Genomic DNA, 20,287 nt, shown 5'->3' with positions numbered 1-20,287 from the left:
GACAACGTTCATAGACGTAGCCAAGTAGGACATGCAGAGGGTTGGTGTGACAGAGGAGAATGCTAGGGGCAGGGTGAGATGGAGGCAGACGATCCACTCTGGCAACCCCCAAGAAGAACAGGCTCAAAGAAGAAGCCAGCATCACTCCAGGCTTCTACCAAAGTGTTACGCAGCCCCTCGTCGGGGATCTGGAGTCAATCTCCCTGCGTCCATACACCAGCGATCAGCTCACACATTATCCCTCGTCAATTCCCAATGCTACTGGCAAAGAGCGGTGTGCGGCAGATGAGGTGGCCGAGAGGTTAAGGCGATGGACTGCTAATCCATTGTGCTGTGCACGCGTGGGTTCGAATCCCATCCTCGTCGAGAGCTCTTTCTGCTTATGTTGATGCATCTTGTCAGTGTAAGATTGGCTGCCAAAGCAGGCATGATGCAATGCTCTTCTTTGGCTCAGTATTCACTTTAGTTCACCATGTGGTCTTGTTGCACAGGTCATGTTAAAGACAATGGTCTGCTAATACAGTAGTAGAAAGACGTTCTGCTTCCAGAATAGCAACATTCCTAATGGCCAACTTGCCCTACACTGAAAACCAAGGGGAGGAGGTCGGTAAGCATATTGATTAGAAGCACCTCCCTCAGTTGGCTTCATTCAATGTGAATTAGCAGTGGCTCTAGTCCACAGTCCCTTGGATGTCCAGTCTCCTCAGTCTGTCTCTAAGGCTGATGGCATTCAGTCACGTTAGCATGACAGTGGATTGTCAGCGAGCCGCCTTAGTCTCTCAGCCACCTCCTGGGCGCTTTGCAGATTTCAGGATTTGTGCCCCTTCCCTATTTTGATCATACAACAAGTATGGACAAAGTGTAGCCTGTAATAAGTAAGACATGTGGCACAGGGGAGTTAGCTCAAATGGTAGAGCGCTCGCTTAGCATGCGAGAGGTAGCGGGATCGACGCCCGCATTCTCCATTTGACACTTTGCTAGTCAGTGTCCCAATTGAATGCATGTGGCTTCCTTTGGCAAATCTTTATTTCACAGGTGTCGAACTCCAGGCCTCGAGGGCCGGTGTCCTGCAGGTTTCAGATGTATTCTTGATCCATCATAGGGGATTCAAATGGCTAAATTACCTCCTCAACATTTCTTGAAGTTCTCCAGAGGCCTGGTAATGAACTAATCATTTGATTCAGGTGTGTTGACCCAGGGTTATACCTAAAACCTGCAGGACACCGGCCCTCGAGGCCTGATGTTGTACACCCCAGGTTTATTTGCACTTCTCCGCTCACTACCTTTCAGGTACTACCATGTTAACGCTGGCTTCAAACCTCATCAATCTTTGACCATATGAAGTGATTGTCTCCCCTCTTACCCTCACAATACTGGCCGATGGCAGCAAAGAGTCCCCCGGCCCAGTCTGACATCTCTTTTCTCCAGAAGCAGCTGAAAGGGGCTTCCAGTGACACTCTCCTGGCGTACTGCGTAGGGCCCAGACTTGAATCGCTCGGAAATGTCTCGTGTGAGTTACGATTGCACCAAAGGGTCTTGTTGTAGTTGACATGCCCAGAAAACATTGAAAGGGGGGTGTTGTGATTAGTTCCACCTGAGCTGAGGCTCCGTATGGCACGATGAAGCTGCAGCGCTCAACCCTCAATGGGGAATTAGCTCAAATGGTAGAGCGCTCGCTTTGCATGTGAGAGGCAGCGGGATCGATACCCGCGTTCTCCAGGACACTTTTGGACATCCGCGAGGAGACCCAAAGCCATGCGTGTAGCCAATCCATTGGGTGTGGGTGGAGAACAAATTCAGGGGTGATTTGTCACACAAGGATAGCAGCAAGTGCGAAAGGCAAGCTTTAGAAGATGGTAGTGAGAGCTGCTCTGATGTGTGGCACAGATGGAGTCTGCAGAGTTGAAGATGATAAGCTTTTGCTTGGGAGTGTCCAGGATGGAACAGATGTGAAATGACCACGTGCGAGGGACAGCTGGGGTTGAGCCGTTTGCAGACGACGTTAGGCCAGCAAGGCTGAGGTGATTTGCACATGTGCAGAGGAGGGATATAAGATATACTGGGAAAAGGGTGTTAAATACGGAGCGGCTGGGCAGGAGAATAAGAGAAAGACCAAAGACAACGTTCATAGACGTAGCCAAGTAGGACATGCAGAGGGTTGGTGTGACAGAGGAGAATGCTAGGGGCAGGGTGAGATGGAGGCAGACGATCCACTCTGGCAACCCCCAAGAAGAACAGGCTCAAAGAAGAAGCCAGCATCACTCCAGGCTTCTACCAAAGTGTTACGCAGCCCCTCGTCGGGGATCTGGAGTCAATCTCCCTGCGTCCATACACCAGCGATCAGCTCACACATTATTCCTCGTCAATTCCCAATGCTACTGGCAAAGAGCGGTGTGCGGCAGATGAGGTGGCCGAGAGGTTAAGGCGATGGACTGCTAATCCATTGTGCTGTGCACGCGTGGGTTCGAATCCCATCCTCGTCGAGAGCTCTTTCTGCTTATGTTGATGCATCTTGTCAGTGTAAGATTGGCTGCCAAAGCAGGCATGATGCAATGCTCTTCTTTGGCTCAGTATTCGCTTTAGTTCACCATGTGGTCTTGTTGCACAGGTCATGTTAAAGACAATGGTCTGCTAATACAGTAGTAGAAAGACGTTCTGCTTCCAGAATAGCAACATTCCTAATGGCCAACTTGCCCTACACTGAAAACCAAGGGGAGGAGGTCGGTAAGCATATTGATTAGAAGCACCTCCCTCAGTTGGCTTCATTCAATGTGAATTAGCAGTGGCTCTAGTCCACAGTCCCTTGGATGTCCAGTCTCCTCAGTCTGTCTCTAAGGCTGATGGCATTCAGTCACGTTAGCATGACAGTGGATTGTCAGCGAGCCGCCTTAGTCTCTCAGCCACCTCCTGGGCGCTTTGCAGATTTCAGGATTTGTGCCCCTTCCCTATTTTGATCATACAACAAGTATGGACAAAGTGTAGCCTGTAATAAGTAAGACATGTGGCACAGGGGAGTTAGCTCAAATGGTAGAGCGCTCGCTTAGCATGCGAGAGGTAGCGGGATCGACGCCCGCATTCTCCATTTGACACTTTGCTAGTCAGTGTCCCAATTGAATGCATGTGGCTTCCTTTGGCAAATCTTTATTTCACAGGTGTCGAACTCCAGGCCTCGAGGGCCGGTGTCCTGCAGGTTTCAGATGTATTCTTGATCCATCATAGGGGATTCAAATGGCTAAATTACCTCCTCAACATTTCTTGAAGTTCTCCAGAGGCCTGGTAATGAACTAATCATTTGATTCAGGTGTGTTGACCCAGGGTTATACCTAAAACCTGCAGGACACCGGCCCTCGAGGCCTGATGTTGTACACCCCAGGTTTATTTGCACTTCTCCGCTCACTACCTTTCAGGTACTACCATGTTAACGCTGGCTTCAAACCTCATCAATCTTTGACCATATGAAGTGATTGTCTCCCCTCTTACCCTCACAATACTGGCCGATGGCAGCAAAGAGTCCCCCGGCCCAGTCTGACATCTCTTTTCTCCAGAAGCAGCTGAAAGGGGCTTCCAGTGACACTCTCCTGGCGTACTGCGTAGGGCCCAGACTTGAATCGCTCGGAAATGTCTCGTGTGAGTTACGATTGCACCAAAGGGTCTTGTTGTAGTTGACATGCCCAGAAAACATTGAAAGGGGGGTGTTGTGATTAGTTCCACCTGAGCTGAGGCTCCGTATGGCACGATGAAGCTGCAGCGCTCAACCCTCAATGGGGAATTAGCTCAAATGGTAGAGCGCTCGCTTTGCATGTGAGAGGCAGCGGGATCGATACCCGCATTCTCCAGGACACTTTTGGACATCCGCGAGGAGACCCAAAGCCATGCGTGTAGCCAATCCATTGGGTGTGGGTGGAGAACAAATTCAGGGGTGATTTGTCACACAAGGATAGCAGCAAGTGCGAAAGGCAAGCTTTAGAAGATGGTAGTGAGAGCTGCTCTGATGTGTGGCACAGATGGAGTCTGCAGAGTTGAAGATGATAAGCTTTTGCTTGGGAGTGTCCAGGATGGAACAGATGTGAAATGACCACGTGCGAGGGACAGCTGGGGTTGAGCCGTTTGCAGACGACGTTAGGCCAGCAAGGCTGAGGTGATTTGCACATGTGCAGAGGAGGGATATAAGATATACTGGGAAAAGGGTGTTAAATACGGAGCGGCTGGGCAGGAGAATAAGAGAAAGACCAAAGACAACGTTCATAGACGTAGCCAAGTAGGACATGCAGAGGGTTGGTGTGACAGAGGAGAATGCTAGGGGCAGGGTGAGATGGAGGCAGACGATCCACTCTGGCAACCCCCAAGAAGAACAGGCTCAAAGAAGAAGCCAGCATCACTCCAGGCTTCTACCAAAGTGTTACGCAGCCCCTCGTCGGGGATCTGGAGTCAATCTCCCTGCGTCCATACACCAGCGATCAGCTCACACATTATCCCTCGTCAATTCCCAATGCTACTGGCAAAGAGCGGTGTGCGGCAGATGAGGTGGCCGAGAGGTTAAGGCGATGGACTGCTAATCCATTGTGCTGTGCACGCGTGGGTTCGAATCCCATCCTCGTCGAGAGCTCTTTCTGCTTATGTTGATGCATCTTGTCAGTGTAAGATTGGCTGCCAAAGCAGGCATGATGCAATGCTCTTCTTTGGCTCAGTATTCACTTTAGTTCACCATGTGGTCTTGTTGCACAGGTCATGTTAAAGACAATGGTCTGCTAATACAGTAGTAGAAAGACGTTCTGCTTCCAGAATAGCAACATTCCTAATGGCCAACTTGCCCTACACTGAAAACCAAGGGGAGGAGGTCGGTAAGCATATTGATTAGAAGCACCTCCCTCAGTTGGCTTCATTCAATGTGAATTAGCAGTGGCTCTAGTCCACAGTCCCTTGGATGTCCAGTCTCCTCAGTCTGTCTCTAAGGCTGATGGCATTCAGTCACGTTAGCATGACAGTGGATTGTCAGCGAGCCGCCTTAGTCTCTCAGCCACCTCCTGGGCGCTTTGCAGATTTCAGGATTTGTGCCCCTTCCCTATTTTGATCATACAACAAGTATGGACAAAGTGTAGCCTGTAATAAGTAAGACATGTGGCACAGGGGAGTTAGCTCAAATGGTAGAGCGCTCGCTTAGCATGCGAGAGGTAGCGGGATCGACGCCCGCATTCTCCATTTGACACTTTGCTAGTCAGTGTCCCAATTGAATGCATGTGGCTTCCTTTGGCAAATCTTTATTTCACAGGTGTCGAACTCCAGGCCTCGAGGGCCGGTGTCCTGCAGGTTTCAGATGTATTCTTGATCCATCATAGGGGATTCAAATGGCTAAATTACCTCCTCAACATTTCTTGAAGTTCTCCAGAGGCCTGGTAATGAACTAATCATTTGATTCAGGTGTGTTGACCCAGGGTTATACCTAAAACCTGCAGGACACCGGCCCTCGAGGCCTGATGTTGTACACCCCAGGTTTATTTGCACTTCTCCGCTCACTACCTTTCAGGTACTACCATGTTAACGCTGGCTTCAAACCTCATCAATCTTTGACCATATGAAGTGATTGTCTCCCCTCTTACCCTCACAATACTGGCCGATGGCAGCAAAGAGTCCCCCGGCCCAGTCTGACATCTCTTTTCTCCAGAAGCAGCTGAAAGGGGCTTCCAGTGACACTCTCCTGGCGTACTGCGTAGGGCCCAGACTTGAATCGCTCGGAAATGTCTCGTGTGAGTTACGATTGCACCAAAGGGTCTTGTTGTAGTTGACATGCCCAGAAAACATTGAAAGGGGGGTGTTGTGATTAGTTCCACCTGAGCTGAGGCTCCGTATGGCACGATGAAGCTGCAGCGCTCAACCCTCAATGGGGAATTAGCTCAAATGGTAGAGCGCTCGCTTTGCATGTGAGAGGCAGCGGGATCGATACCCCCATTCTCCAGGACACTTTTGGACATCCGCGAGGAGACCCAAAGCCATGCGTGTAGCCAATCCATTGGGTGTGGGTGGAGAACAAATTCAGGGGTGATTTGTCACACAAGGATAGCAGCAAGTGCGAAAGGCAAGCTTTAGAAGATGGTAGTGAGAGCTGCTCTGATGTGTGGCACAGATAGAGTTGAAGATGATAAGCTTTTGCTTGGGAGTGTCCAGGATGGAACAGATGTGAAATGACCACGTGCGAGGGACAGCTGGGGTTGAGCCGTTTGCAGACGACGTTAGGCCAGCAAGGCTGAGGTGATTTGCACATGTGCAGAGGAGGGATATAAGATATACTGGGAAAAGGGTGTTAAATACGGAGCGGCTGGGCAGGAGAATAAGAGAAAGACCAAAGACAACGTTCATAGACGTAGCCAAGTAGGACATGCAGAGGGTTGGTGTGACAGAGGAGAATGCTAGGGGCAGGGTGAGATGGAGGCAGACGATCCACTCTGGCAACCCCCAAGAAGAACAGGCTCAAAGAAGAAGCCAGCATCACTCCAGGCTTCTACCAAAGTGTTACGCAGCCCCTCGTCGGGGATCTGGAGTCAATCTCCCTGCGTCCATACACCAGCGATCAGCTCACACATTATTCCTCGTCAATTCCCAATGCTACTGGCAAAGAGCGGTGTGCGGCAGATGAGGTGGCCGAGAGGTTAAGGCGATGGACTGCTAATCCATTGTGCTGTGCACGCGTGGGTTCGAATCCCATCCTCGTCGAGAGCTCTTTCTGCTTATGTTGATGCATCTTGTCAGTGTAAGATTGGCTGCCAAAGCAGGCATGATGCAATGCTCTTCTTTGGCTCAGTATTCACTTTAGTTCACCATGTGGTCTTGTTGCACAGGTCATGTTAAAGACAATGGTCTGCTAATACAGTAGTAGAAAGACGTTCTGCTTCCAGAATAGCAACATTCCTAATGGCCAACTTGCCCTACACTGAAAACCAAGGGGAGGAGGTCGGTAAGCATATTGATTAGAAGCACCTCCCTCAGTTGGCTTCATTCAATGTGAATTAGCAGTGGCTCTAGTCCACAGTCCCTTGGATGTCCAGTCTCCTCAGTCTGTCTCTAAGGCTGATGGCATTCAGTCACGTTAGCATGACAGTGGATTGTCAGCGAGCCGCCTTAGTCTCTCAGCCACCTCCTGGGCGCTTTGCAGATTTCAGGATTTGTGCCCCTTCCCTATTTTGATCATACAACAAGTATGGACAAAGTGTAGCCTGTAATAAGTAAGACATGTGGCACAGGGGAGTTAGCTCAAATGGTAGAGCGCTCGCTTAGCATGCGAGAGGTAGCGGGATCGACGCCCGCATTCTCCATTTGACACTTTGCTAGTCAGTGTCCCAATTGAATGCATGTGGCTTCCTTTGGCAAATCTTTATTTCACAGGTGTCGAACTCCAGGCCTCGAGGGCCGGTGTCCTGCAGGTTTCAGATGTATTCTTGATCCATCATAGGGGATTCAAATGGCTAAATTACCTCCTCAACATTTCTTGAAGTTCTCCAGAGGCCTGGTAATGAACTAATCATTTGATTCAGGTGTGTTGACCCAGGGTTATACCTAAAACCTGCAGGACACCGGCCCTCGAGGCCTGATGTTGTACACCCCAGGTTTATTTGCACTTCTCCGCTCACTACCTTTCAGGTACTACCATGTTAACGCTGGCTTCAAACCTCATCAATCTTTGACCATATGAAGTGATTGTCTCCCCTCTTACCCTCACAATACTGGCCGATGGCAGCAAAGAGTCCCCCGGCCCAGTCTGACATCTCTTTTCTCCAGAAGCAGCTGAAAGGGGCTTCCAGTGACACTCTCCTGGCGTACTGCGTAGGGCCCAGACTTGAATCGCTCGGAAATGTCTCGTGTGAGTTACGATTGCACCAAAGGGTCTTGTTGTAGTTGACATGCCCAGAAAACATTGAAAGGGGGGTGTTGTGATTAGTTCCACCTGAGCTGAGGCTCCGTATGGCACGATGAAGCTGCAGCGCTCAACCCTCAATGGGGAATTAGCTCAAATGGTAGAGCGCTCGCTTTGCATGTGAGAGGCAGCGGGATCGATACCCGCATTCTCCAGGACACTTTTGGACATCCGCGAGGAGACCCAAAGCCATGCGTGTAGCCAATCCATTGGGTGTGGGTGGAGAACAAATTCAGGGGTGATTTGTCACACAAGGATAGCAGCAAGTGCGAAAGGCAAGCTTTAGAAGATGGTAGTGAGAGCTGCTCTGATGTGTGGCACAGATGGAGTCTGCAGAGTTGAAGATGATAAGCTTTTGCTTGGGAGTGTCCAGGATGGAACAGATGTGAAATGACCACGTGCGAGGGACAGCTGGGGTTGAGCCGTTTGCAGACGACGTTAGGCCAGCAAGGCTGAGGTGATTTGCACATGTGCAGAGGAGGGATATAAGATATACTGGGAAAAGGGTGTTAAATACGGAGCGGCTGGGCAGGAGAATAAGAGAAAGACCAAAGACAACGTTCATAGACGTAGCCAAGTAGGACATGCAGAGGGTTGGTGTGACAGAGGAGAATGCTAGGGGCAGGGTGAGATGGAGGCAGACGATCCACTCTGGCAACCCCCAAGAAGAACAGGCTCAAAGAAGAAGCCAGCATCACTCCAGGCTTCTACCAAAGTGTTACGCAGCCCCTCGTCGGGGATCTGGAGTCAATCTCCCTGCGTCCATACACCAGCGATCAGCTCACACATTATCCCTCGTCAATTCCCAATGCTACTGGCAAAGAGCGGTGTGCGGCAGATGAGGTGGCCGAGAGGTTAAGGCGATGGACTGCTAATCCATTGTGCTGTGCACGCGTGGGTTCGAATCCCATCCTCGTCGAGAGCTCTTTCTGCTTATGTTGATGCATCTTGTCAGTGTAAGATTGGCTGCCAAAGCAGGCATGATGCAATGCTCTTCTTTGGCTCAGTATTCACTTTAGTTCACCATGTGGTCTTGTTGCACAGGTCATGTTAAAGACAATGGTCTGCTAATACAGTAGTAGAAAGACGTTCTGCTTCCAGAATAGCAACATTCCTAATGGCCAACTTGCCCTACACTGAAAACCAAGGGGAGGAGGTCGGTAAGCATATTGATTAGAAGCACCTCCCTCAGTTGGCTTCATTCAATGTGAATTAGCAGTGGCTCTAGTCCACAGTCCCTTGGATGTCCAGTCTCCTCAGTCTGTCTCTAAGGCTGATGGCATTCAGTCACGTTAGCATGACAGTGGATTGTCAGCGAGCCGCCTTAGTCTCTCAGCCACCTCCTGGGCGCTTTGCAGATTTCAGGATTTGTGCCCCTTCCCTATTTTGATCATACAACAAGTATGGACAAAGTGTAGCCTGTAATAAGTAAGACATGTGGCACAGGGGAGTTAGCTCAAATGGTAGAGCGCTCGCTTAGCATGCGAGAGGTAGCGGGATCGACGCCCGCATTCTCCATTTGACACTTTGCTAGTCAGTGTCCCAATTGAATGCATGTGGCTTCCTTTGGCAAATCTTTATTTCACAGGTGTCGAACTCCAGGCCTCGAGGGCCGGTGTCCTGCAGGTTTCAGATGTATTCTTGATCCATCATAGGGGATTCAAATGGCTAAATTACCTCCTCAACATTTCTTGAAGTTCTCCAGAGGCCTGGTAATGAACTAATCATTTGATTCAGGTGTGTTGACCCAGGGTTATACCTAAAACCTGCAGGACACCGGCCCTCGAGGCCTGATGTTGTACACCCCAGGTTTATTTGCACTTCTCCGCTCACTACCTTTCAGGTACTACCATGTTAACGCTGGCTTCAAACCTCATCAATCTTTGACCATATGAAGTGATTGTCTCCCCTCTTACCCTCACAATACTGGCCGATGGCAGCAAAGAGTCCCCCGGCCCAGTCTGACATCTCTTTTCTCCAGAAGCAGCTGAAAGGGGCTTCCAGTGACACTCTCCTGGCGTACTGCGTAGGGCCCAGACTTGAATCGCTCGGAAATGTCTCGTGTGAGTTACGATTGCACCAAAGGGTCTTGTTGTAGTTGACATGCCCAGAAAACATTGAAAGGGGGGTGTTGTGATTAGTTCCACCTGAGCTGAGGCTCCGTATGGCACGATGAAGCTGCAGCGCTCAACCCTCAATGGGGAATTAGCTCAAATGGTAGAGCGCTCGCTTTGCATGTGAGAGGCAGCGGGATCGATACCCGCATTCTCCAGGACACTTTTGGACATCCGCGAGGAGACCCAAAGCCATGCGTGTAGCCAATCCATTGGGTGTGGGTGGAGAACAAATTCAGGGGTGATTTGTCACACAAGGATAGCAGCAAGTGCGAAAGGCAAGCTTTAGAAGATGGTAGTGAGAGCTGCTCTGATGTGTGGCACAGATGGAGTCTGCAGAGTTGAAGATGATAAGCTTTTGCTTGGGAGTGTCCAGGATGGAACAGATGTGAAATGACCACGTGCGAGGGACAGCTGGGGTTGAGCCGTTTGCAGACGACGTTAGGCCAGCAAGGCTGAGGTGATTTGCACATGTGCAGAGGAGGGATATAAGATATACTGGGAAAAGGGTGTTAAATACGGAGCGGCTGGGCAGGAGAATAAGAGAAAGACCAAAGACAACGTTCATAGACGTAGCCAAGTAGGACATGCAGAGGGTTGGTGTGACAGAGGAGAATGCTAGGGGCAGGGTGAGATGGAGGCAGACGATCCACTCTGGCAACCCCCAAGAAGAACAGGCTCAAAGAAGAAGCCAGCATCACTCCAGGCTTCTACCAAAGTGTTACGCAGCCCCTCGTCGGGGATCTGGAGTCAATCTCCCTGCGTCCATACACCAGCGATCAGCTCACACATTATCCCTCGTCAATTCCCAATGCTACTGGCAAAGAGCGGTGTGCGGCAGATGAGGTGGCCGAGAGGTTAAGGCGATGGACTGCTAATCCATTGTGCTGTGCACGCGTGGGTTCGAATCCCATCCTCGTCGAGAGCTCTTTCTGCTTATGTTGATGCATCTTGTCAGTGTAAGATTGGCTGCCAAAGCAGGCATGATGCAATGCTCTTCTTTGGCTCAGTATTCACTTTAGTTCACCATGTGGTCTTGTTGCACAGGTCATGTTAAAGACAATGGTCTGCTAATACAGTAGTAGAAAGACGTTCTGCTTCCAGAATAGCAACATTCCTAATGGCCAACTTGCCCTACACTGAAAACCAAGGGGAGGAGGTCGGTAAGCATATTGATTAGAAGCACCTCCCTCAGTTGGCTTCATTCAATGTGAATTAGCAGTGGCTCTAGTCCACAGTCCCTTGGATGTCCAGTCTCCTCAGTCTGTCTCTAAGGCTGATGGCATTCAGTCACGTTAGCATGACAGTGGATTGTCAGCGAGCCGCCTTAGTCTCTCAGCCACCTCCTGGGCGCTTTGCAGATTTCAGGATTTGTGCCCCTTCCCTATTTTGATCATACAACAAGTATGGACAAAGTGTAGCCTGTAATAAGTAAGACATGTGGCACAGGGGAGTTAGCTCAAATGGTAGAGCGCTCGCTTAGCATGCGAGAGGTAGCGGGATCGACGCCCGCATTCTCCATTTGACACTTTGCTAGTCAGTGTCCCAATTGAATGCATGTGGCTTCCTTTGGCAAATCTTTATTTCACAGGTGTCGAACTCCAGGCCTCGAGGGCCGGTGTCCTGCAGGTTTCAGATGTATTCTTGATCCATCATAGGGGATTCAAATGGCTAAATTACCTCCTCAACATTTCTTGAAGTTCTCCAGAGGCCTGGTAATGAACTAATCATTTGATTCAGGTGTGTTGACCCAGGGTTATACCTAAAACCTGCAGGACACCGGCCCTCGAGGCCTGATGTTGTACACCCCAGGTTTATTTGCACTTCTCCGCTCACTACCTTTCAGGTACTACCATGTTAACGCTGGCTTCAAACCTCATCAATCTTTGACCATATGAAGTGATTGTCTCCCCTCTTACCCTCACAATACTGGCCGATGGCAGCAAAGAGTCCCCCGGCCCAGTCTGACATCTCTTTTCTCCAGAAGCAGCTGAAAGGGGCTTCCAGTGACACTCTCCTGGCGTACTGCGTAGGGCCCAGACTTGAATCGCTCGGAAATGTCTCGTGTGAGTTACGATTGCACCAAAGGGTCTTGTTGTAGTTGACATGCCCAGAAAACATTGAAAGGGGGGTGTTGTGATTAGTTCCACCTGAGCTGAGGCTCCGTATGGCACGATGAAGCTGCAGCGCTCAACCCTCAATGGGGAATTAGCTCAAATGGTAGAGCGCTCGCTTTGCATGTGAGAGGCAGCGGGATCGATACCCGCATTCTCCAGGACACTTTTGGACATCCGCGAGGAGACCCAAAGCCATGCGTGTAGCCAATCCATTGGGTGTGGGTGGAGAACAAATTCAGGGGTGATTTGTCACACAAGGATAGCAGCAAGTGCGAAAGGCAAGCTTTAGAAGATGGTAGTGAGAGCTGCTCTGATGTGTGGCACAGATGGAGTCTGCAGAGTTGAAGATGATAAGCTTTTGCTTGGGAGTGTCCAGGATGGAACAGATGTGAAATGACCACGTGCGAGGGACAGCTGGGGTTGAGCCGTTTGCAGACGACGTTAGGCCAGCAAGGCTGAGGTGATTTGCACATGTGCAGAGGAGGGATATAAGATATACTGGGAAAAGGGTGTTAAATACGGAGCGGCTGGGCAGGAGAATAAGAGAAAGACCAAAGACAACGTTCATAGACGTAGCCAAGTAGGACATGCAGAGGGTTGGTGTGACAGAGGAGAATGCTAGGGGCAGGGTGAGATGGAGGCAGACGATCCACTCTGGCAACCCCCAAGAAGAACAGGCTCAAAGAAGAAGCCAGCATCACTCCAGGCTTCTACCAAAGTGTTACGCAGCCCCTCGTCGGGGATCTGGAGTCAATCTCCCTGCGTCCATACACCAGCGATCAGCTCACACATTATCCCTCGTCAATTCCCAATGCTACTGGCAAAGAGCGGTGTGCGGCAGATGAGGTGGCCGAGAGGTTAAGGCGATGGACTGCTAATCCATTGTGCTGTGCACGCGTGGGTTCGAATCCCATCCTCGTCGAGAGCTCTTTCTGCTTATGTTGATGCATCTTGTCAGTGTAAGATTGGCTGCCAAAGCAGGCATGATGCAATGCTCTTCTTTGGCTCAGTATTCACTTTAGTTCACCATGTGGTCTTGTTGCACAGGTCATGTTAAAGACAATGGTCTGCTAATACAGTAGTAGAAAGACGTTCTGCTTCCAGAATAGCAACATTCCTAATGGCCAACTTGCCCTACACTGAAAACCAAGGGGAGGAGGTCGGTAAGCATATTGATTAGAAGCACCTCCCTCAGTTGGCTTCATTCAATGTGAATTAGCAGTGGCTCTAGTCCACAGTCCCTTGGATGTCCAGTCTCCTCAGTCTGTCTCTAAGGCTGATGGCATTCAGTCACGTTAGCATGACAGTGGATTGTCAGCGAGCCGCCTTAGTCTCTCAGCCACCTCCTGGGCGCTTTGCAGATTTCAGGATTTGTGCCCCTTCCCTATTTTGATCATACAACAAGTATGGACAAAGTGTAGCCTGTAATAAGTAAGACATGTGGCACAGGGGAGTTAGCTCAAATGGTAGAGCGCTCGCTTAGCATGCGAGAGGTAGCGGGATCGACGCCCGCATTCTCCATTTGACACTTTGCTAGTCAGTGTCCCAATTGAATGCATGTGGCTTCCTTTGGCAAATCTTTATTTCACAGGTGTCGAACTCCAGGCCTCGAGGGCCGGTGTCCTGCAGGTTTCAGATGTATTCTTGATCCATCATAGGGGATTCAAATGGCTAAATTACCTCCTCAACATTTCTTGAAGTTCTCCAGAGGCCTGGTAATGAACTAATCATTTGATTCAGGTGTGTTGACCCAGGGTTATACCTAAAACCTGCAGGACACCGGCCCTCGAGGCCTGATGTTGTACACCCCAGGTTTATTTGCACTTCTCCGCTCACTACCTTTCAGGTACTACCATGTTAACGCTGGCTTCAAACCTCATCAATCTTTGACCATATGAAGTGATTGTCTCCCCTCTTACCCTCACAATACTGGCCGATGGCAGCAAAGAGTCCCCCGGCCCAGTCTGACATCTCTTTTCTCCAGAAGCAGCTGAAAGGGGCTTCCAGTGACACTCTCCTGGCGTACTGCGTAGGGCCCAGACTTGAATCGCTCGGAAATGTCTCGTGTGAGTTACGATTGCACCAAAGGGTCTTGTTGTAGTTGACAAGCCCAGAAAACATTGAAAGGGGGGTGTTGTGATTAGTTCCACCTGAGCTGAGGCTCCGTATGGCACGATGAAGCTGCAGCGCTCAACCCTCAATGGGGAATTAGCTCAAATGGTAGAGCGCTCGCTTTGCATGTGAGAGGCAGCGGGATCGATACCCGCGTTCTCCAGGACACTTTTGGACATCCGCGAGGAGACCCAAAGCCATGCGTGTAGCCAATCCATTGGGTGTGGGTGGAGAACAAATTCAGGGGTGATTTGTCACACAAGGATAGCAGCAAGTGCGAAAGGCAAGCTTTAGAAGATGGTAGTGAGAGCTGCTCTGATGTGTGGCACAGATGGAGTCTGCAGAGTTGAAGATGATAAGCTTTTGCTTGGGAGTGTCCAGGATGGAACAGATGTGAAATGACCACGTGCGAGGGACAGCTGGGGTTGAGCCGTTTGCAGACGACGTTAGGCCAGCAAGGCTGAGGTGATTTGCACATGTGCAGAGGAGGGATATAAGATATACTGGGAAAAGGGTGTTAAATACGGAGCGGCTGGGCAGGAGAATAAGAGAAAGACCAAAGACAACGTTCATAGACGTAGCCAAGTAGGACATGCAGAGGGTTGGTGTGACAGAGGAGAATGCTAGGGGCAGGGTGAGATGGAGGCAGACGATCCACTCTGGCAACCCCCAAGAAGAACAGGCTCAAAGAAGAAGCCAGCATCACTCCAGGCTTCTACCAAAGTGTTACGCAGCCCCTCGTCGGGGATCTGGAGTCAATCTCCCTGCGTCCATACACCAGCGATCAGCTCACACATTATCCCTCGTCAATTCCCAATGCTACTGGCAAAGAGCGGTGTGCGGCAGATGAGGTGGCCGAGAGGTTAAGGCGATGGACTGCTAATCCATTGTGCTGTGCACGCGTGGGTTCGAATCCCATCCTCGTCGAGAGCTCTTTCTGCTTATGTTGATGCATCTTGTCAGTGTAAGATTGGCTGCCAAAGCAGGCATGATGCAATGCTCTTCTTTGGCTCAGTATTCACTTTAGTTCACCATGTGGTCTTGTTGCACAGGTCATGTTAAAGACAATGGTCTGCTAATACAGTAGTAGAAAGACGTTCTGCTTCCAGAATAGCAACATTCCTAATGGCCAACTTGCCCTACACTGAAAACCAAGGGGAGGAGGTCGGTAAGCATATTGATTAGAAGCACCTCCCTCAGTTGGCTTCATTCAATGTGAATTAGCAGTGGCTCTAGTCCACAGTCCCTTGGATGTCCAGTCTCCTCAGTCTGTCTCTAAGGCTGATGGCATTCAGTCACGTTAGCATGACAGTGGATTGTCAGCGAGCCGCCTTAGTCTCTCAGCCACCTCCTGGGCGCTTTGCAGATTTCAGGATTTGTGCCCCTTCCCTATTTTGATCATACAACAAGTATGGACAAAGTGTAGCCTGTAATAAGTAAGACATGTGGCACAGGGGAGTTAGCTCAAATGGTAGAGCGCTCGCTTAGCATGCGAGAGGTAGCGGGATCGACGCCCGCATTCTCCATTTGACACTTTGCTAGTCAGTGTCCCAATTGAATGCATGTGGCTTCCTTTGGCAAATCTTTATTTCACAGGTGTCGAACTCCAGGCCTCGAGGGCCGGTGTCCTGCAGGTTTCAGATGTATTCTTGATCCATCATAGGGGATTCAAATGGCTAAATTACCTCCTCAACATTTCTTGAAGTTCTCCAGAGGCCTGGTAATGAACTAATCATTTGATTCAGGTGTGTTGACCCAGGGTTATACCTAAAACCTGCAGGACACCGGCCCTCGAGGCCTGATGTTGTACACCCCAGGTTTATTTGCACTTCTCCGCTCACTACCTTTCAGGTACTACCATGTTAACGCTGGCTTCAAACCTCATCAATCTTTGACCATATGAAGTGATTGTCTCCCCTCTTACCCTCACAATACTGGCCGATGGCAGCAAAGAGTCCCCCGGCCCAGTCTGACATCTCTTTTCTCCAGAAGCAGCTGAAAGGGGCTTCCAGTGACACTCTCCTGGCGTACTGCGTAGGGCCCAGACTTGAATCGCTCGGAAATGTCTCGTGTGAGTTACGATTGCACCAAAGGGTCTTGTTGTAGTTGACAAGCCCAGAAAACATTGAAAGGGGGGTGTTGTGATTAGTTCCACCTGAGCTGAGGCTCCGTATGGCACGATGAAGCTGCAGCGCTCAACCCTCAATGGGGAATTAGCTCAAATGGTAGAGCGCTCGCTTTGCATGTGAGAGGCAGCGGGATCGATACCCGCATTCTCCAGGACACTTTTGGACATCCGCGAGGAGACCCAAAGCCATGCGTGTAGCCAATCCATTGGGTGTGGGTGGAGAACAAATTCAGGGGTGATTTGTCACACAAGGATAGCAGCAAGTGCGAAAGGCAAGCTTTAGAAGATGGTAGTGAGAGCTGCTCTGATGTGTGGCACAGATGGAGTCTGCAGAGTTGAAGATGATAAGCTTTTGCTTGGGAGTGTCCAGGATGGAACAGATGTGAAATGACCACGTGCGAGGGACAGCTGGGGTTGAGCCGTTTGCAGACGACGTTAGGCCAGCAAGGCTGAGGTGATTTGCACATGCGCAGAGGAGGGATATAAGATATACTGGGAAAAGGGTGTTAAATACGGAGCGGCTGGGCAGGAGAATAAGAGAAAGACCAAAGACAACGTTCATAGACGTAGCCAAGTAGGACATGCAGAGGGTTGGTGTGACAGAGGAGAATGCTAGGGGCAGGGTGAGATGGAGGCAGACGATCCACTCTGGCAACCCCCAAGAAGAACAGGCTCAAAGAAGAAGCCAGCATCACTCCAGGCTTCTACCAAAGTGTTACGCAGCCCCTCGTCGGGGATCTGGAATCAATCTCCCTGCGTCCATACACCAGCGATCAGCTCACACATTATCCCTCGTCAATTCCCAATGCTACTGGCAAAGAGCGGTGTGCGGCAGATGAGGTGGCCGAGAGGTTAAGGCGATGGACTGCTAATCCATTGTGCTGTGCACGCGTGGGTTCGAATCCCATCCTCGTCGAGAGCTCTTTCTGCTTATGTTGATGCATCTTGTCAGTGTAAGATTGGCTGCCAAAGCAGGCATGATGCAATGCTCTTCTTTGGCTCAGTATTCACTTTAGTTCACCATGTGGTCTTGTTGCACAGGTCATGTTAAAGACAATGGTCTGCTAATACAGTAGTAGAAAGACGTTCTGCTTCCAGAATAGCAACATTCCTAATGGCCAACTTGCCCTACACTGAAAACCAAGGGGAGGAGGTCGGTAAGCATATTGATTAGAAGCACCTCCCTCAGTTGGCTTCATTCAATGTGAATTAGCAGTGGCTCTAGTCCACAGTCCCTTGGATGTCCAGTCTCCTCAGTCTGTCTCTAAGGCTGATGGCATTCAGTCACGTTAGCATGACAGTGGATTGTCAGCGAGCCGCCTTAGTCTCTCAGCCACCTCCTGGGCGCTTTGCAGATTTCAGGATTTGTGCCCCTTCCCTATTTTGATCATACAACAAGTATGGACAAAGTGTAGCCTGTAATAAGTAAGACATGTGGCACAGGGGAGTTAGCTCAAATGGTAGAGCGCTCGCTTAGCATGCGAGAGGTAGCGGGATCGACGCCCGCATTCTCCATTTGACACTTTGCTAGTCAGTGTCCCAATTGAATGCATGTGGCTTCCTTTGGCAAATCTTTATTTCACAGGTGTCGAACTCCAGGCCTCGAGGGCCGGTGTCCTGCAGGTTTCAGATGTATTCTTGATCCATCATAGGGGATTCAAATGGCTAAATTACCTCCTCAACATTTCTTGAAGTTCTCCAGAGGCCTGGTAATGAACTAATCATTTGATTCAGGTGTGTTGACCCAGGGTTATACCTAAAACCTGCAGGACACCGGCCCTCGAGGCCTGATGTTGTACACCCCAGGTTTATTTGCACTTCTCCGCTCACTACCTTTCAGGTACTACCATGTTAACGCTGGCTTCAAACCTCATCAATCTTTGACCATATGAAGTGATTGTCTCCCCTCTTACCCTCACAATACTGGCCGATGGCAGCAAAGAGTCCCCCGGCCCAGTCTGACATCTCTTTTCTCCAGAAGCAGCTGAAAGGGGCTTCCAGTGACACTCTCCTGGCGTACTGCGTAGGGCCCAGACTTGAATCGCTCGGAAATGTCTCGTGTGAGTTACGATTGCACCAAAGGGTCTTGTTGTAGTTGACAAGCCCAGAAAACATTGAAAGGGGGGTGTTGTGATTAGTTCCACCTGAGCTGAGGCTCCGTATGGCACGATGAAGCTGCAGCGCTCAACCCTCAATGGGGAATTAGCTCAAATGGTAGAGCGCTCGCTTTGCATGTGAGAGGCAGCGGGATCGATACCCGCATTCTCCAGGACACTTTTGGACATCCGCGAGGAGACCCAAAGCCATGCGTGTAGCCAATCCATTGGGTGTGGGTGGAGAACAAATTCAGGGGTGATTTGTCACACAAGGATAGCAGCAAGTGCGAAAGGCAAGCTTTAGAAGATGGTAGTGAGAGCTGCTCTGATGTGTGGCACAGATGGAGTCTGCAGAGTTGAAGATGATAAGCTTTTGCTTGGGAGTGTCCAGGATGGAACAGATGTGAAATGACCACGTGCGAGGGACAGCTGGGGTTGAGCCGTTTGCAGACGACGTTAGGCCAGCAAGGCTGAGGTGATTTGCACATGCGCAGAGGAGGGATATAAGATATACTGGGAAAAGGGTGTTAAATACGGAGCGGCTGGGCAGGAGAATAAGAGAAAGACCAAAGACAACGTTCATAGACGTAGCCAAGTAGGACATGCAGAGGGTTGGTGTGACAGAGGAGAATGCTAGGGGCAGGGTGAGATGGAGGCAGACGATCCACTCTGGCAACCCCCAAGAAGAACAGGCTCAAAGAAGAAGCCAGCATCACTCCAGGCTTCTACCAAAGTGTTACGCAGCCCCTCGTCGGGGATCTGGAGTCAATCTCCCTGCGTCCATACACCAGCGATCAGCTCACACATTATCCCTCGTCAATTCCCAATGCTACTGGCAAAGAGCGGTGTGCGGCAGATGAGGTGGCCGAGAGGTTAAGGCGATGGACTGCTAATCCATTGTGCTGTGCACGCGTGGGTTCGAATCCCATCCTCGTCGAGAGCTCTTTCTGCTTATGTTGATGCATCTTGTCAGTGTAAGATTGGCTGCCAAAGCAGGCATGATGCAATGCTCTTCTTTGGCTCAGTATTCACTTTAGTTCACCATGTGGTCTTGTTGCACAGGTCATGTTAAAGACAATGGTCTGCTAATACAGTAGTAGAAAGACGTTCTGCTTCCAGAATAGCAACATTCCTAATGGCCAACTTGCCCTACACTGAAAACCAAGGGGAGGAGGTCGGTAAGCATATTGATTAGAAGCACCTCCCTCAGTTGGCTTCATTCAATGTGAATTAGCAGTGGCTCTAGTCCACAGTCCCTTGGATGTCCAGTCTCCTCAGTCTGTCTCTAAGGCTGATGGCATTCAGTCACGTTAGCATGACAGTGGATTGTCAGCGAGCCGCCTTAGTCTCTCAGCCACCTCCTGGGCGCTTTGCAGATTTCAGGATTTGTGCCCCTTCCCTATTTTGATCATACAACAAGTATGGACAAAGTGTAGCCTGTAATAAGTAAGACATGTGGCACAGGGGAGTTAGCTCAAATGGTAGAGCGCTCGCTTAGCATGCGAGAGGTAGCGGGATCGACGCCCGCATTCTCCATTTGACACTTTGCTAGTCAGTGTCCCAATTGAATGCATGTGGCTTCCTTTGGCAAATCTTTATTTCACAGGTGTCGAACTCCAGGCCTCGAGGGCCGGTGTCCTGCAGGTTTCAGATGTATTCTTGATCCATCATAGGGGATTCAAATGGCTAAATTACCTCCTCAACATTTCTTGAAGTTCTCCAGAGGCCTGGTAATGAACTAATCATTTGATTCAGGTGTGTTGACCCAGGGTTATACCTAAAACCTGCAGGACACCGGCCCTCGAGGCCTGATG

This window comes from Rhamphochromis sp. 'chilingali' (genome assembly GCF_963969265.1).
Source record: "Rhamphochromis sp. 'chilingali' genome assembly, chromosome: 10".
In the NCBI taxonomy this organism is placed as follows: Eukaryota; Metazoa; Chordata; class Actinopteri; order Cichliformes; family Cichlidae; genus Rhamphochromis; species Rhamphochromis sp. 'chilingali'.
The sequence above is the reverse complement of the archived record's forward strand: the minus strand, read 5'-3'. Positions refer to the sequence as shown.